Genomic DNA, 18585 nt, shown 5'->3' on the forward strand with positions numbered 1-18585 from the left:
CAAGTGCTGTAATGACGACGACGATGATGATGATGATGACGATTACGATGACACCCTTGAAGTGTTTGGCACGTGCCCACTCTGGGGATTGGCCAGGGATAAAGTATTGACTGTCCTCCTGCTGGAGCTTACAGATTGAATTTGCGTGCATGCTTTTCGGCCGTAACTCTCGCTCGCCGTGCGCAGCTGGCGCGGACGCATGCGCACGAGTACCGCACAACATCACGCCACAATGGCAGCCAATCAGCATCGTTGCTCACATCCTGCCACATCGCAGGTGCAGTCACTTGCTCTCGTCGGGAAATTCACCTTCTAGCGCGGTATGAGTGGGCCACCCGTGGTAATCTTTGCGGAACAGCGGATAGCCAAATTAGCCATTGAAGAACGTAAACGTTCCCCATAATCGCAGAATGTTCTGCAGTAACGTTCACGAAACATTTTACGTTCGGGTAAAGCTAAGCGAAATGAAAGGGTTTCGTCTTGGTCGACCAATGGATTTGCGTTTTCATTTCGGTCAGTGCGTTTTGATTTTGGCACAAGTGTTTTCGTTTTCGCTTTGCGGTCATTGCGTTTCGGTTTGGTCGCTTTCGCTTTCACTGAGGTCAAGCTGCTCGTGCACACTTGTTTACGGAGGGAAGGGGCGCGCTAATTTTTTACCACTATTTCGCTGTTGCTTCATTCCATTGGTTCATTTAATCCTCGTCATCAACAGCCAACTAGGTCCACTGCAGTACGAAGGCCTCTCCCATCGACCTCCAACCGCTCCTGTCCCACGCCGCTCGAGTCCATTCTTTTCCTCCGAAATTCCCTATTTCGTCCCCCCATCGAGTAATTGCCTTCCTCTTTTTCTAGACCCGTCTCGGTCTCACTCTGTCGCCCTGGTAGTCCACCCGTTGTCCCTCGCCTGATTACTTTGCCAGCCCAAGTCCGTTTCTTTTTCTTTGTTTGAACTATGATATCATACGTCATTAAGGGTAACATAGTGGATCCCTAGAGAAGGCAAGCGTAGCAGGGGGTGGCAGAAAGTTGGATGGGCAAATGAGATCAAGAAGTTTGCGGGGATACATTGGTCGCAGTTAGCACAGAACCGGGATAATCGGAGATGTATATATGGGAGAGGCCTTTGCCCTGCAGTGGGCGTAGATAGGCTGGTGATGATCATCTACGCTAGTTTGCTTCCTTATCCAGGTAGCTCTTTTCCTGTCTATAAGTGTTACCCCGCGGTCATTATTCGTTCCATGACCCGTTGAGCTGATCTAAGTTTGCTTTCAAGTTTAAGGCGCCAAGTTTCCGCTCCGTATGTCATCGCCGGCAGGACGAATTTTTTGTACATTCTCCTTTTCAGTGATAGAGGTAGCTTACTTGTCATTATTTGGGAGTGTTTGCCGAATGCCCCCCAGGCCATACCAATTCTGCTCCGGATTTTTTTCTCGTGGTTGTTATCAGCACAGATGACCTGGCCGAGGTAGTTACAATCCTGTGCTTGTTCTAGCCTTTCGTAACATTTCGTTGAACAGGGCGCTTTCGGCGTGTTTATTAATTATTGCTTTATATTTGTTCACATTTATTTTTAGTCCCACAGCCTTGCTTTCGGTATTTAGTTCTTCAAGCATTTTTTGCAGGTGTTCTGCAGACTCGCTTAGCAAGAATATGTCGTCCGCAAACCCCAAATGGCTCAAGTATTCTCCATTTATCCGTAACCCTATGTTTTCCGAGGCAAGCTTTCTAAATACCCCTCCAGACAAACTGTGAACAGTTTTGGCGAGATTGTAACCCCCTGTCGTATACCTTGTGGGGAGTGCCTTGGCACGATACCTTCTGGCCTAAAGGGTGTTGCCCGGAGCCCGGAGCCGCGAGCTCCCTTCCCTCGCCCTCCTCGCCTACCGTGCGGCCCGGTCGCCGGAGAGATGGCGCGAGTGGACGTGTAGGAGCGGGCGGTGGTGAAGAAGAACCGCGCGCGGGGACTGGGACTCGGGGCGCAAAGTGTTCTTGGTTGGTGTGTGCGTGCGTATGCCCGGACGAGGATGTAAGTAAAGAGTTCTTTCACGCAACCGCAGTGTGCCTCATTCCTTGGCATGCCGTAGAGAGCAGGCCCACAACCTTTACGTATAGGGAATTTGTCGCTTGGCTTCTGAGGACGCGTAGGAGTCCTATGTAGGTCTCCTCTATCCTCGGACTTGCAATGCTTCCACCACTGCTGCGGCGCTTACTGAATCTAACGCTTTTTCTAGTCTATAAATGACATGTAAAGGGGTTTATTATACTTTGTAGATTTTTCTGTCACTTGATTTCCGACGTCGATATGATCCAGTGTTGAGTATCTTTTCCTAAACCGATGCCCTGTTCTCTCGGTTGATTAGAAACAAGTCTGCTACTTATTCGGTTAACTATTCCTTTAGTAAGCAGCTTGTATAGGACTGAGAGTAGGCTAGTGGGTCTGTAGTTTTTAAGGTCCCTGGTCTCGCCCTTCTTGTGAATCAGAATTATGTAGGCGTTCCTCCAGGCTATGGGCACTGTTAGACTCCTTACGCCTGCTGAAAATAGTGCAGCAAGCTTTTCCAGTACAATATCTCCTCCCTCCTTTAAAAGATCCACGGTTACGCTGTCGTCACCTGCAGATTTACCTCTTTTCATGCCATTGAGGGCCTTACTAGTGGGACATCGCGAGCGAAGCTTGCACGCTCAGTGGTTTCCCCCGGTCTAACGTCGCTGGCGAAAATCGTTCCGCTACTTTCATTATCTCGTCCATGTTGTGCGTAATGTTACCCTGCTCGTGTTTGAGTGCGTGCATTCTGTCTTTGCCCATGGCTAGCATTTTCTTAGTTGCCCTCACACTTCTCCTATTTGCAGTGTTTCTTCTATCACTGCCATGTTGTACGCACGATTGTCGTTAGTTTTGTTTCTGTTAATTTCTACGGCTCGGTTAACTCAGTCTGATCCGCCGCGCTGGACGCTTTCATGTTCTTACGTTTCACAATTAGTTCCTTCGTTTTCTTGGTTAGTTTTCTAGTTTGTTTCCTGCAGGCTATACTTGTGCCACAGATGCTGGATATTCTGTGATTGCCGTTGTTAAGTTGTCAGGTAGCATGTCTACACTATCCTCGCCCTACCCGGTTAAGAGCACGAATTTGTTTTAGATGCAAAGCGTATCTTGCTCGGGGCTATGTCCGTGGTCTGTCTGTTGTCCGCACCTCTCCCCCTACACTATAAAAAAAAGAAATAGTTAGCGGCGCCCAGTTTCGTTCCCACGACTCTCTTGCCGCAACTGGAGGTACGAAGCGCTCTTCCCACTGCGCTACAAAGCCGAGACAGGAGCAAGTGCTACGAACGCGCCTTATGTCCTTGACTCATTCAAACTACGTCAAGAAGCTACTGATACAATGAAGGCACGCGAAGCTGAACGTCAACGGAAACGACGAACTGAAAACTTTAGAGGAGGATGTTAGCGTCTCTTGCTCGGGGGAATGTCCCGCGTCCGTGCCCCGTCCGCAGCGCCTGTGATGATGATTGTGGCAGGATGCCCCTAAGGACTGGCCAACCAAAGAATCCATCACGAGATAGCTTCGCGTTCAACCACCGTCATCATCTTCCCGTAGGGGAACCGCTGAAGACGAAGAAGGAGAAGAAGACAAAGCTGCGAAGAGGAGGGCATGTACGTTGCTCTCGCCCCGTCCGCAGCGCTTCAGATGATGATTTTGGCAGGATGCCCCTAGGGATTGGCCAACTAAAGAATCCATCACGAGATAGCTTCGCGTTCAACCACCGTCGTCATCTTCCCGTAGGGGAATCGCTGAAGAAGAAGAAGAAGGAGAAGAAGACAAAGCTGTGAAGACGTCGTCTCCACTTATAATTACAGATTCCCTATCCGTAGGCTTAGCCCTTTCTTCTCCTAAAGACTCACCTCTTCTACGGTCATTTCGATCCCTTCTGCCACCTCATATTACTGAAGTTGACCTTCTTTGGGTCCCTGGGCATGCGGGAATCACCTTTAATGAGACCGCAGATTCACTGGCAAGGGTAGCACTCTCCGGGCCTGTTGTCGATGTCATTGAGACAACGCCTTTATTAGCCGCCGTAAGATTCCGCAGATTGTTGAAGCTGCAAGGGCAGCACGAATCAGTCTTATTGTCATTGTAAGATTTCTCTCATCTAAAATTCTCCTGGAATCCGAATTGGTGCCCCTCACGCGACCTGGAGGCGATTGTAACGAGCCTTCGATGTCGTGTGCCCCAGTTGAATAGATACCTCCACAGGTCTCGTCTGGCGCAGTCTGCCATGTGCAGTTACTGTAATGAAGAAGAGTCTGTCGACCATTTCCGTTTGACATGTCGACGATTTTCAAGCCTCAGACGTCAGCTCCTTGAAGTGCCGCTTCATCGCCTGGGGTTGGCATTATCAGTACCGGCTCTCTTATCATTTGGGGCTTCAGAAACGGGATATTGCCGCCGGGATGTTTGTTCTGCTCTTCTGCGCTTCATAGAAAATTCCAAAAGATTTACAACCTAATTCGCATCTTATTCTGGCACCTCACCTGAGCCCTCCAAAAGCATCCATTTCCGATTTTTTTATTATTTAATATTATTCTCCTCCTCCTCTCCCTTTCTTCTTCTTCTTCTTCTTCTCCTTGTTCTTCTTATTTTTCTTTATTTAGTTGTTTATTTATTTATTTATTTATTTCCTTTTTTTTGTTTCAATATTGACCAAATTCCAAACTCAATTACTCCAACACAAGAAAAAAAAACTTCCAAATTTTTCTAATTTTCTTTGAATCATCCACCTAGGCAGTAATCTCATTCGAATTAACGACTGATGTTTGGCCGATCCCCTGATTGGGTATGCGCCAATATCAAGGAACAACAACAACAACAACAACGACGAGGGCGTGTACGTTGCTCTCAGCCGGTGCACCAACGTCAACAAACTTTACCTCACCAACGCTGACGGAGACTACCGATTCTACCACAGAGACAACATCGACAAGAACATGATGGGCGAGTTTCGGCGCCTCGAGCACCACCGCCTATAGTACTCACCGTAACCCAACAGTACTTGCGTGCCTTTGCCACCGGTGTGGACCCGGACGTGGAATAGAGCACTGCACGTGCCTGATTATAAGGCCCGAGCCCGGCCCGAGCCCGCTTCGCGAAGCCCGAGCCCAACCCGGACCCGTAACACCTAGCCCGAGTCCGGTCCGGGCCCGGGCATTCATAAGTGAGCCTGGCCCGAGCCCGGCCCGGGCCCGCCATCTCAAGCCCAGGCCCGGCCCGGCCCGGTAATTCATTTTTTGGCCTTGGGATGGACCGCGCGTGTGTGACCAGGCCCGGTCTTTGACGCTGAAGCAAGTTTGTTTATTATATTCCGGGCGATCAGACGGAGCATCTAGTCTGTACAAGCACGTCATGAACTGAAACGCAACCAATAAGGGTTTAAAAGTGCACGTAGTTTACCTTTCACCGTCTGCAGTTCACGCCACATCAGCGTAATAATCGCTCGTATTCTTGCACGAGAGACATCATCACCTTTTATTACCAGACTTTTGGCAACTTCACGTGGTTGTCTAGGCGACAAGTTGGTATTGCTGAAATTTTTTGGTCCGCATTTGAACCAACGAGTATGTACGCGCGTTGAAATACTTCACCTGCAGTGGTTGTTAAGCGGTGGTGTTTTTCTGGCACGCGAGTTTGATTCCCGGCCACGGCAGCCGCATTTTGATTGGTGCGACATCTAAAACACACGTGTACATACATAGACATAGGTGCAAAGCTCCAGAATATCTGAATTAATTCATTCCCCTCTTGGGCATTCCTTGTAATCGTATCTTTGGTATGTTATACACCAAAATATAAAATCTTGATGCAGTACAAGAAATGTCGTTAAATTGCAGTATAGTGACCATCAGACCTAGCAAAACACGTTTTTAAAACAATGCCTACAAATATAACAGCAAGATGCGTGCAACAATAAACCCAGAATATTCATTTTGATGCTCTTTCCTACACTTCACGTCGGACCTATTGACTGCCGTGCCTATGAATTCAAGCCCGAGCCCGGACCGGGCCCACAGCGTCGAGCCCGAGCCCGGCCCGGGCCCGCGGCATTGAGCCCGGGCCCGGCCCGCGGGCCGGGTCAGGCCCGGGCTTTCGGGCCGGCCCGGGCCCGTGCAGTGCTCTAACGAATTCCCTCTGGCGCTACTAAACACCAGATCACTCAACATAACGGCAACACGCCAGCTGCGCGATAAGCGCGCATGCGCGTCTCCTCTCTCATCTCCTCCTCTCCACTCCATCTGCTCTATATAATAAACCCGGTCCGCGCGCCGCTTCCTTTGCTGCTTCGGTTGAGACACGCTGCACCGTCCGATGAACTGAATGGACGCCAACAATTCTGCTTTGTATCACCACATAGTTCCCTTCGGGGAGATGGTGTAATTTTTTAAAGCATTAAACTCCTCCGTTCTGGCTCTGACTGACTCGATGGTGGGTATCTTACTTTTTGCTAGCATCGTTCTTTCTCTTTTGAAATTCAGACTTACTTGGAATCTAACCATCCTATGATCGCTGCTTCAAATCTTGTTTAGTACCTCCACGTTCTGAACAATACCTGAGTTGTCACTTAAAATGAAGTTAATTTCGCTTTTTTTTAATTACGACAAGCAAATGAAACTAGGTGTAATGATAGAGTCGGATTAGCGCCCTATTTCAGTATGATCTTTTCCAAGATACCTACCAAGATACCCACATACTACTACAGCAGTAGACTTCTGTTAAGACGAACTCGAAGGAACCGTGAAAATTTGTTAGTAAAAAATTCGTCTTAAGCGGACGTTTTTCCCATTGCGCACGTTACGAAAAAGCAAAAGTGTTGTTCGACTTAACCAAGCAGTTCGTCTTAACCGAGTTCGTCTTAACCGGAGTGTACTGTAGTACTAAGATGAGCTGCCAACATTTATAATGAGGAGTAGACCCTTTATCCCGCTCTTTTTTGGGAGAAGGGCCCTGAGCTTGAAAAAAAAGGTAGACAGAGAACATGAGTTAAGGAGAGAAGGTAATCAAGAATAAAAACAACAAAAACATCAAGAAGAGGAACTACAAAAAAAGCAACAATAAGAAGAAGAAGAAGAAGAAGAAGAAGAAGAAGAAGAAGAAGAAGAAGAAGAAGAAGAAGAAGAAGAAGAAGAAGAAGAAGAAGAAGAACCGAAGCTAAAAATACTTCAGATGCTGTTAGCGTGGTCTACCTAAACTTCGGATGGTCACCTTCTGTGTTTTCTTACAGGGGCACTGCAAAGTTGCCGATGGTCAGGGTGAAAGCAGACGTCGAGGCTGCGCAAGCTTGTTGCAGCACTGGCCACGAGGAAAATTATTATATGTATATGCTATTTCATGTTAGGCAGGGTCCAGGGAACAGTGGCCTTAACGCCCCCCCCCCCCCCCCTCCTCATCTTGTACGCCACTGTCGGTGTACGTACCAACAGCGGTTCTTCGATACTTTCGTAGGTCTTTTAGCAAGATTTACCACCAGAAAGCACATACTGCTAATAAAGATACGATCTGCATGAAATTGATGTTTTCATATGCAAAAAGAACTATGCCTGCTTTCCGCAACCTAACAGCGCTAACACTGGGATAAGTTTTTCAAGACTAGCTCAACTCGTCACGCTTTCCTACTGCGCAGAGCGTCAACGAACTACTTTATTATTTATACGGGCAAGCTTCAAGGCGACATGGTCCATTCGATGAAAGGAATAGTGCGGTGCGCTGGTAACACCACCACGTTCTGAAGCTCTGATGCCATGGGCGCACGTTTAATCTTTCAACGATGAAGATTGGCAGCACCTGGTGCCGTCACATTCCCGTCTGGCGCTTTCTTTTTCGGCCAAGCGAACCATCCTTCTTGCTCCAGGCACCACCGATTGGCTTTACTTCCAGACCATTTGCGCCTTCTCTGTTGGCTATATCAACGCCGGGCAATACCGGGCTGCCTCCAGCACCACCTAGCGTAGAAGGCCTGCGTAGAGCATCTTCACAGCGGGAGCGGGAACGTCCAAGTGTGTTCATTACTGGTGCAAGCTGCAGGACTCCAACGGCAAAGGCATGGGTCAACGAAACGGTTAGGAAGAAGAGACGGAAACGAGGAGAGGACGAGCAGGCCTTGTAAACTCTGGGTGGTGTCGTTTCTCTTTTCCCCGTTCGGGCCCTCTCTCACGCATGACGCGTGCGTTCCCGTTCTCCCGGGTAAATCGCGCGTGCAACGTTCGTATATACCCGGTTATTAATCTGTCCGTCTCCATCGAGTCAGGGGAAGTTGTTCCGGTTTGGCTTCGCGCTGCAGACGATGCGATTGTGGATGCCTACCGCGAGGGATAGATGGGAACAAGCTGACGAAGGAGCCGCACGGGAAGCTTATCTGTTTCGAGTAAAGATCGACGCCCCTCGCTTCGTGCTTATTATCGATAATCAGCGTGGCGATTGTGTAGTTGATGGACAAGCAGATTTATCACTGGGTGCGACTGCTGGCGTTAATCTGAGGCTACAATCGAAACAGATACAAGAACACAACGATGGCCCCAGGGAAAAAAAACAAAAAACAAATGTGGATGCAGTGCCTGCCATAGAGTTTCTTACAGTATACACTAGAGAGGAATCTGACGCTAGCGTCTATGCGGCTCACATCAAGGTCGTCTGTGTCGTCATGCACCTCCATTTTACATCGCGCTCGCCTTAGTTTCATCACTGGCTTGGATTGAAACGTTTTAGTGACCGCAAATTTAAACAAAGTGCCACAAAAACGCGACGAATAGTGTGCAACTATGTAAGTTGCGCAGGCCAAGGTTGTAGCTACGAACAATGTTAATATTTGAGGGGTAACTCATTAGAGACTGCGATTTTATTAATTTTACCATTATTTCAAATAATAAGTTGTTTGAAGAGTTTCAAAAGTTTTTTGAGCGTGCCTATGAAAACGTTGCCTTCGTGGTGAACCGGTGCACCGACCGCCAACTAGTTTAACAAGAAAAAAGAAAACGTGCGTTAAACAGTCTTGGACGATGACAAGATAGGACGCATACAAGCGCCCGTACCTGCCGTATCTTGTCTTCGTCGAAGTACGTTTTGTTTCTTCTTTTCGTCGGCTACAGATTTCACGGCGGCATATTACCCGCTCAGTCATACGTCCTTCGACTGCGGCATGAGCAACGTCAGGTGCGATCACGCATTGCCTGCTGTTTCACTGAACACGGCTACCACAGAAACGGGAGGATTTCGGCTTCCTTGTATAGCTCGTAAACATGTGAATGCATAATTAAGAAAGCAAATCCTTAAAACCGCTTAAGAATCCAATTGTCATGCCAAGCCCAAGCCAAAAAGGGGGGTCTTCCCCTGAACCCCCACGACGACATGGCTTACGAGGCACAGTTTCCTCTCTAGTATACTTACTAAGAAACTCTATGGTGTCTGCAAACACCGCTGTTCTGGGAAGTAGGTTGTATAAAAGGCTCGCGCCAGTGCCTCACCGCAGTCACTGTTTCGAGAAAGAATTGAGCGGAAACAATTCGTCAGAGGACACAGAAAGACCAGACGGTACTAGCGCCCTTCAAACATTAGGCTTGAGTTGAACATGTACGAATTTAATTTATGAATTTAATGCGCCGACAATACTGTAGGCGAATATGTTTTCAATGGCTGCAGAAAAAAAAATCCTGCAAAAGAGTTAATAAAGATTGTGCGATTCAATCTTCTAGTTCTACATATTCCTTATGTTACATATTAGCATTTTAAGACAATCTCAAAATCGTCATCAAACCAATTGTATCAAACCCTTCAATATCGTCCCACACACCACCCCAGTTCAGCCACAATGTTAAGCAGTGTTTAATGACTTTATCATAGGAGACTGGTTTATGACAGATTTTACGGGTGCCCTGAAATGTGACTCAGTTTCACAGTGGTTTAGATAGATGCGCAAATTTTTGTACCGCCTAATTCCGTACGTAATGTTCGCTTTAACCCCGCATCCTTTTTAACCCTGGAAGGGTCTACAAAGTATATTAATGAATGAACAGACCTTACCATTTCATGTTTCAGTGTGCGCTATGTTATGGGCTTAAAACGGTTTTAACGACGAAATGATATCGGTAAGTATGTTACTGATTGCGCGACTTTTATTATCATTTCATGCTATACTGTACCTTATGTAATGTGTTTAAAACTGTTTTACCGAAGAAATTATTTGTGGTTACCAATCTATAATTGCAGCTGCCTTTTTATGTGCAATTGGGTCACATGTTTTTTTATAGCCGGAGGTTCACCGTACAGTTCTTGTGATTTCTGGACTCTCGCTGTGTTTTGCGAACGGGCAGTAAACAAGCGAACATGTCCCAGTTTTTGGTCTGTCGGTATCTGCTTAGTTGTTTTCGGTGATAGGGCGTCAATTCGACCTTCAAGCCGGAGAGGGTGGATGGGGTTGGTTGGAGGGAGGGGGAGGGGAAATTTGGTTTTCAGAGTGAGACCGATGGACGGAGGGTAGGAGGGCTGTTCGTCAGGACAAATCTGTCACACAACTGGAAGATTTGAAAAGCACTGAAGGACTCGTCTAATAGCCTCGCGTCAACAGTTATCGACGATTGAAATTTTCGCGCGGACATTTTCTTCAAAGAAAGCAACAAATTAAAACGGCTTTCTGTCGTTGAAGTAGGTCTAGTTACAAGCGATCATGCTATATAGGTTTCACGTTGGTAACTAGTAGCTAGAATTATGTGTGCTCGCACAAATGACGATTTCACTTGCCCGCCCGTGGGTACGAGATTTCGGCGCACGATAAAGATCCCCAGGTGGTCAAAATTAATCCGGAGCCCTCCACTACGGCGCGCCTCATCGCCTGCGTTGCGTCGGCGCGTTAAACCCCAGAATCAATCAATCAATTTCACTTGCCGCTATCGATTTAATTAAAATTCACGTGACCACACAAAAAATTGGTTGCAATTTTCTGCGGGTAACTGTGTCCTCGGCCATGTGCATCACTGTGATTTTTAGAAAAGTTACAGATAATTCCTAAGCGCATTCTGATGGGATGAGTACGCGATCCGTTCATTTTGGCTAGGTTCGTTGATGAGCCTTCTGCGCATGCCCACGATGAGCCCACAGCCTCGACAAGTACGAATCACTGAAGCTACTTGTTGCAGAATTACTTTGACGCCGCTGCGACACTGCTTCAACAGAAGCTGAAAACCGTCTGACACTTCAGGGAGAGAGCGCACTTCCATCGTAAATGGTACTTTGAACACGTGTTGTGTTTTATCTAGTTTTATTGCTAATGCACGTGCTATGGTATGCGTTTCACGCAATAAGAATTGAGATCGCGTCGAGTATTCCTGCGACAGGTGTTGGAACCGGCGTCATTTCCTGTGGGAGTGGTCACGGATCTTGTGGACGCGTTTGCGGACGCAATCCGGGCAAAGGCTCGGGAAGGGGGGGGCGCTGTTCTCCACTCCCTGTTGTGAAAAAGAAGGGGCTCAGCCTCCCCTGGTTTTGGCATGAATAGACAAGTCATGGCTCTCGACAACAACAACACATTAAGCCGTTCCACAGTGTGAAAGCTACCGGAAGTGCAGAGCAGTGATTCGCCATAATGGGCTGTAGCGTCATGCTCACTGCTGCCACCCAATGCCAATTCAAATGTCCCGCCTTCGCAGTGCTTGCGCGCTCACTGCCTGAAACAGCGCCAGCGGGAGTTCTGTTCTTTTAAAGACGATAGTCTTTCTTGGGCTACTTAAACCCAGAAATTTTGAGCTGTCTGTATGCCTGTCCGTCTTTCTGTGACTCGATTCAGCCACCCTGCCAAAGTAAGACATTCTGCGCAATAGTCTTATATAGTCAGAGCTAAATCTACCCGTCTAAGTCCGGTGTAATGTTCATACTTGTCAACATTGTTGAGCAAGAACAAGACATTACGCATATATAAGACAACAAATTAATGCAGAAGTGATATTTGCAGTGTTCCTTTATAAAAAAAAAAAAAAAAACACATGCTTGATTTTTGCGAAATTAAATACTTCATCAACTGCAGAAAAAAATCACTCCGCCGTCGCCTGCTGCCGCGCCACTACAGCTTCTGGCTTAAGAAATCAACCGGCAACAGTTATGAAAGGTTCGACTAGATAGGTTCTAAGTTCTGCTTGGGACGCACGTGGAGTATATGGGCAACGTGGTTCTATCAACGTTGAAGTCGGGCGCCTCGATTCACGCGCGTCTCCACCGTACGGCAGCATTGGCATCGAGACACCAGGCCTGGAGCAATGGAACGCGGTAAATTTAAAATGATTTAAGCAAACCTTTGGCGTCTTTACCTTGAGAGGAGCGCGACGCAAGAGGAACAACATGAGAGGTGAGAGGGAAAGCGAAGGGAGGCATTTACTTGGCAAAACTCGATAAAGACTATCGTCTTTTGTCGACATTTGCAACGAAAGGAGCAGATACGCGGCCAATTTTTGTGCTTGCTTTTCCTCCTGCACGTGCCGGCGTTGCACTGCCACTTTTTTTTTTCGCTTACTATCGTAAAACAAACCGAACGAGCGTTCCAAACTAAATGAACGCGGGGGCTGCTGGTTAATGACATGTAGTTTGCCGCAATCGTACCTGCCGTTTTCTTTGCGTTAAACAACGGGGAGATGTCTGGCAAGCGTCAGCGGTTCACGACTTTCGAACGCTTATGACTATTTAGACCGCGTGGTTTTCGAAGCCTCTGTGGGACGCCTTACGATGGTGCGCCGGGCTCTACTTCGGCCCGTTATCTCGCTGCGCCGCCTGATTCCGGCAGTCGCTTGACATCGAGCGTCACAGCGAGCTACGACGACAGGGCGAACCCCTAAGGAGCTCTGCACTTAAAAATCTCTCTGCAGTGGTCCAAATGAGCGCTACGCTCAACACAACTGAATCATTTTGCCAGAACTTAAAGGAGTACTGACACGAAATTTTTATGTTACGTTTTTTTCGCTGCTATGCGTGCCTACCAGCCCACTAATCATAGAATGACAGATTAGACGGTCGAGCGCAGCGTAAACATTCATTTACGGCGTCGTTTATTCGTGCCAGTTTCGGTTTCGACAAAAAAACGCCGAGCAGCCGCCATGACAGCATGTATCACATGGCGTCACCATTCTTGCCGTATCGCTGCCTCTCTGGAAGCGCGCGCGAGCGAGCGCACGCGCGCGCCCAGACCGGCCGAGGTCTTCGCCGTCCCCACAGGCCCGGGCAGCATGACGTCAGTCCCAAAACCATGACGTGTACACACGCCCGAGCAGCGCGCGCCAACCACAGCCAGCGCGTCGGCTTCGTCACGGGAGCCCCGACGTCGGCAGTTTGGGGCACGTAGCAGATGATGTCACGTCGGCCCACTCTGGGCTTTCTCGTGCGGGCGAAGATTAAAATGGATGTTAACTATGTTTCGCTGAACGGTTGCTGTTGAAACTTGCTGGGAGATATCTCCTGATAAAAAGGAAGCGTTTTACATAGTTATCTCAGCTTTGAAATTTCGTGTCAGTACTCCTTTAAGACCCGCCTGCCAAGGCGTTCCGATTGGCCTTGTTTGTTTTCGTTTTGCAACTTGTTACTGATACATTCATGTCCCTAGTTTTTTTTCTGTTCCCGTAAGAAGGGCAAATGATTTCCTTACCGCAATTTTATTCGCTATCCCGCGTGAAGGCCCTTGCAAGTGTATTTCGAGTGCCACGCAGAGGATACGACTGATTTTAGCCGACGACACAAATGATAACCTGAATTATTACGCTATGTGGGATGTTACCCTCACCTCTATATAAAATCATACGTGTCGGCGTCTATCTGTGCTCTTTTCTCAATTCCCCGTCCCTCACAGAGCAGCAGGCAGGGCCTATATATATATATATATATATATATATATATATATATATATATATATATATATATACGACCAGGCTGACCTCTCTGTGTTCTCCTTTCCTTCATTAAAATTAAAAAAAATTACAAACATAAAAAAAATGACATGTACTTTGTTGTTTATTTCTTGGATTGCGGCATTGCGAGCTGCTAAGCTGAGCATTTCTTGTATAACGCTTGTGAAGTAAGCTTCCCCTTGGCCCACCAAATATCTGATCACCAGATGCGTTCCTTCAGACAGCAAAAGCGATCGCAAATGTTTGGTGGGCTAATTCAGCTAGTCCACCCATGCGAGAAAGTGCTTCTCGTACCTTGTTTTCACGGTTTACGATAAACGTTTCGGTTTATTTTAATTTCTTATCACCTATAATAACTTCGCTGACTCTTCCCTTGCATTTAATATATCACTAAAATATACGGTACCAGTCAAACCGAAAAGAACACTTGACACAAGACGCATACACTTTCCATAACTTTACAGTCAACACAAGCACTACACCCATCTTACTTCACAGCCGACGATCCCATGTTTTAATCAAGCGCGTTTTGAAGTACTGAGCAAAATCCAACGTTTACACCTGCTTTCATACCACGCATCATCATAGCCTGGCCATTTACACCAGCCACCTTCATTGACTTTTAATTCCTTTCACATTTACATTTACTCAAAGGTTTCAGTGTTTAGCTGCCCATCACTGCCACGAAATACATCCTTTCTTGGCGCTCTTTGCCGATAGCTGGCCTCGCGCCATAAAACACCAATAATATTAATCGTCATAATCATCGGGCCGAAAATGAAAATTCAAACAGCGTCCTGCATTTTACAACCTACGGCCGTCCTTCACTGGCTGTCTGAGAGGAGTGTCGCCATCTGGTGCACTTCGGTAACAGTTACCTTAACTGAACATGATGGAAGCAGCTAGCGGCCTTTGGGGTGTTCCCTCACTCAGGTCACAAACCCGCTCTGGCTTTCCCTTCTATTTCCCGTCACCTCTGCCGTCCCGCAGCCCGCCACTCCATTCCCTTCCCCTTCCCTACAAAACCTCACCGGTCCGAACACCGGCATCAAACTTTCCGGTTGCTGCCGTCGTCGCCCGGCTAGCTCAGTCGGTAGAGCATGAGACTCTTAATCTCAGGGTCGTGGGTTCGAGCCCCACGTTGGGCGCTGGTTTTTTTTTTTTTTTTTGAAAGAACGGAGGGGGGGCACGCATCGCCACGGGGACAAAGAGGAGGCGCGCGGAGCGAGCTAGGATACAACATGACGGCGTATGTGCTTTTCCTAGTCAGTACAGCCAGCCGTCACGCGAGCTTGCTTATCACAGCGTAAACGTACGTAAAGCATACAAAACCACTCTAACTGACATAAATAACAGCCAAAACGAACCTGCAATGGTTGAAATACACGGTGTAAAAAAATATTCAACAGAAATAGCTGAAACCAACCTAAAAGGGGGAAATCCGCAAAAACGTACCGGAAGCAGTAGCTGAAACTGACCAACCGGCAACGAAAATACCCGAAATCCCATTTATAGTGCACAGAGATGTCATAAATAGATTATATGCGTGATAACAATTGTCAATATTCAAATATGACAAACCCTTGATAATGAAAAAAAAAATAAAAGCAGCAACGGGATTTGAACCCGTACAATGTTAGCTTTGCAGGAACGGTACTACTACACTACGAGATCTTTTTTTTTCTTTACTACTACACTACTAGATCAATTTTTTTTCTTTAATGCATGGAAATGTTAGAAAACTTCAAAAGACGAGACACTTAACACACAATTTAAGCACTAACAGACAGTCGAACAAAGATCAAAACTCAGGCAAGCAAACGCACGCATCCAAAAGAGGCAGCCACTCTGGTGGATCACTCTGCGCAGCATAAACGCTCCGCACCAACGCCGCCTGTTCCCGAAAAATGCACTTGGTCGGCCTAGAGGGTTCCGCATGCCGATCAGTCATACGGCACTTCCACAAGCTAAACAATCCTAGGAGAACGAAAACGTCATATGGCACCCGATTAACATCTTCAAATGGCAGGAAGCGAATGGTGTACGGGGTGATGTCGATGTCCTTTTTTAGTGTCCGCTGCAAAACGCCCCAGAAGAACACAGCGTCCCGGCACAACACAAAACAATGATCAATTGTCTCTGGTTGATTACAGAGGCGACAATTGTCCGACCAAGGAATAGACATTCCTTTTTCGCGCAGCCATGTCTTAACTGGGAGTGTGGAAGAATGAAGCTTGAAGAAAAATGTTTTTGCATTTGGCGGGATACACATGCTCATTACGCGTTTTAAAACATTGCTTTTCTGGTGGCCTAAGTAAGGCTGGCGATAAACAGGCACCGGGAATAGACTTTCAATAAGAGTGTTCGTCATAGTTTTCCTTGACATGCTGAACAGATATTCCAAGGAAAACCGCGCGGTAAGAAAGTTAAATGACTCCACGACCTCTTTGAGAAATCCCCATGGAGGCTTCGTATTGACATCGCCCGTACATACAAGCAAAAAAGGCAAATGGAAACTTATGCGCTGCTGAAGTACAGTCAGTAAAAGTGGGTGATCAACCAATTTGTAGAAGAAAAAACGAGACACAAGTTGGTGCACAAACAAATGCATGAGCCCAACACCCCCTGCCTTTAAAGGAAGAAACAAGTTGTCCCTGCGCATAGGTTCCCATTGAGAGCCCCACACAAATGTTGCAAAAACTCTATGTAGGGCCTGAACTTTTGCTCGCGCACAGTGAAGCACTTGAAGCACATAAAGGAGCTTTGTGGCAAGGAAGACGTTACACACTCTTGCACGTGCAAACACAGAGAGGTCTCGCCCATTCCATGCCTGCGATGCGCGCTTAACTTGCGTGAGCGCTGATGACCAATGAGGCCCTGTGTTCCGTATTTGATGTAACGGCACGCCGAGGTACTGAAGTGGGGCACTATCCCAAATCATACCAGCGAATGTAGATGGTTTTGTTCCCCATTGTCCGATCCAAAATCCCTTAGTTTTTTCCATATTAACATCCGCTCCAGACACCTCTCTACTGGCTGACGAAATTTTTTGCAAAAGGGTATCTGATTGCTTACACCATATTCTAAACACTCCCGAACTATCTCTTTATCAAAAATGGGATCTCTTTAAACAGGAAATTAGGAATGGCGCAATAGAGGAGTCAGCTCGGCTTTCGTTTTTAAAACGCTTTTATGTACGTGAACTTTCCCGTACATTGGTGGCGCTTCACGAACTGGAAGCAGTCAATGCGGGATCAACTTTGGAAGAAATTGGGATTGTTAAAGGACAATTGCAAAAATATGTAACTGAAAAGTATCATGGTGCCTTAATTCGGTCCAGAACTGAAAGATTCTTTGATAGTTATCCTTCTCGCCGGTGTCTTAGTGATGAGCGCCAATCCGCACTTGCAAAGGAGATAATTGAAATTTACTATAACGGTGTTAGGTATACTGAGGCTAAAGAAATAGTCAGTGCTTTCCACACACATTACAGGACGGTTTTTGGGGGGTCCAGAATTAATACTCAGCAATTAAAGTTCCATTCCCTCATTGACTTACTTCCCAGGCTTACAGAGGACGAGTGCATGATGGTGTCAGGGCCTATTACACTGGAGGAAGTTAAGGATGCATGCTATCTCCGCGCTTAAGACTAACAAGACCCCAGGGCCAGATGGCCTTGGTGGGGAGTTCTATCAAAAGTTTTCTGGTATCCTTGCTCCAGTTCTCTTGGACGTATTTACGGCTGCCTATGATCATAATATCTTGCCGCCAACCTTTTATTCAGGACACACGGTGCTAATCCCCAAAACTGCGGATGCAGAAAAACTAAGGTATGTAGAGGGTTACCGACCAATCTCCCTCTGCAACGTTGACTACAAAATTTTTGCAAAAATTTTATCTAAGCGCCTTCAATTTGTAATCACTAGTTTAGTGGGATCCCACCAAACTTGCGGTATTCGGGGTAGGAGTATTCACACAAATATTCATATCGCTCTTTCTGTCTTGGAGTGCGTGTCCGATTCGGTAGATCAGATGGCCCTAATACAAATTGACCTTGCAAAAGCTTTTGATCGGGTTTCTCATGATTTCTTATTCGCACTTCTGGCAGCAGTCAACTTAGGTCTGTGCTATGATCGGTGCAGTACACAGCTTATCGTCAATGGTATTCTGTCTGAGCCGATTGCGATCAAGTCGTCTGTCAGACAAGCTTGCCCCCTGTCACCATTGCTGTTTGCATTGTACCTCGAGCCTCTTTGTCTCAGCATTCAGCAGAGTCAAAGAGTAAAAGGTTTTTGCTTACAATCGTGCGAAGTTAAGGTGCTTGCTTATATGCAGATGATATAGCGTATTTTTGTGCTGACAAAAGGAGTGTCCAGGAAGCCCTTACAGTGACTAAGCAGTTCTGCGATGTGTCTGGAGCGGATGTTACACTACTAGATCAAGCGGTTCTGAGCAATGAAATTGAGGGCCACATGCACGTGGACATAGCTTCAAACAAGCCCTAGATGGCACCACGTGTCGCTATTAAGGTTAGCGGAAAAGTGAATTGGACAGCAGTAGAGGTTAGTAAAAGAAGGCTAGAATGTTGGTGGGAAAAGAGCAGAGAATAATCTGGAAAGACAGGCGAACAAAGAAGTCAGACTAGTACAAACATTTCGTAA

At 46.9% G+C, this 18585-nt stretch overlaps 1 non-coding gene across 1 annotated transcript; it reads left to right on the forward strand.

The window, feature by feature from the left end:
* The first annotated feature begins 14999 nt into the window (after window positions 1-14999).
* Window positions 15000-15072, forward strand: Trnak-cuu (transfer RNA lysine (anticodon CUU)). The gene has a single exon. It is a non-coding gene; the product is annotated as a tRNA-Lys (tRNA).
* The last annotated feature ends 3513 nt before the right edge of the window (window positions 15073-18585 follow it).

The sequence above is a fragment of the Haemaphysalis longicornis genome, unplaced genomic scaffold (assembly GCF_048455015.1).
Source record: "Haemaphysalis longicornis isolate Haplotype H1 unplaced genomic scaffold, Haemaphysalis longicornis Haplotype H1 scaffold_7, whole genome shotgun sequence".
In the NCBI taxonomy this organism is placed as follows: domain Eukaryota; kingdom Metazoa; phylum Arthropoda; class Arachnida; order Ixodida; family Ixodidae; genus Haemaphysalis; species Haemaphysalis longicornis.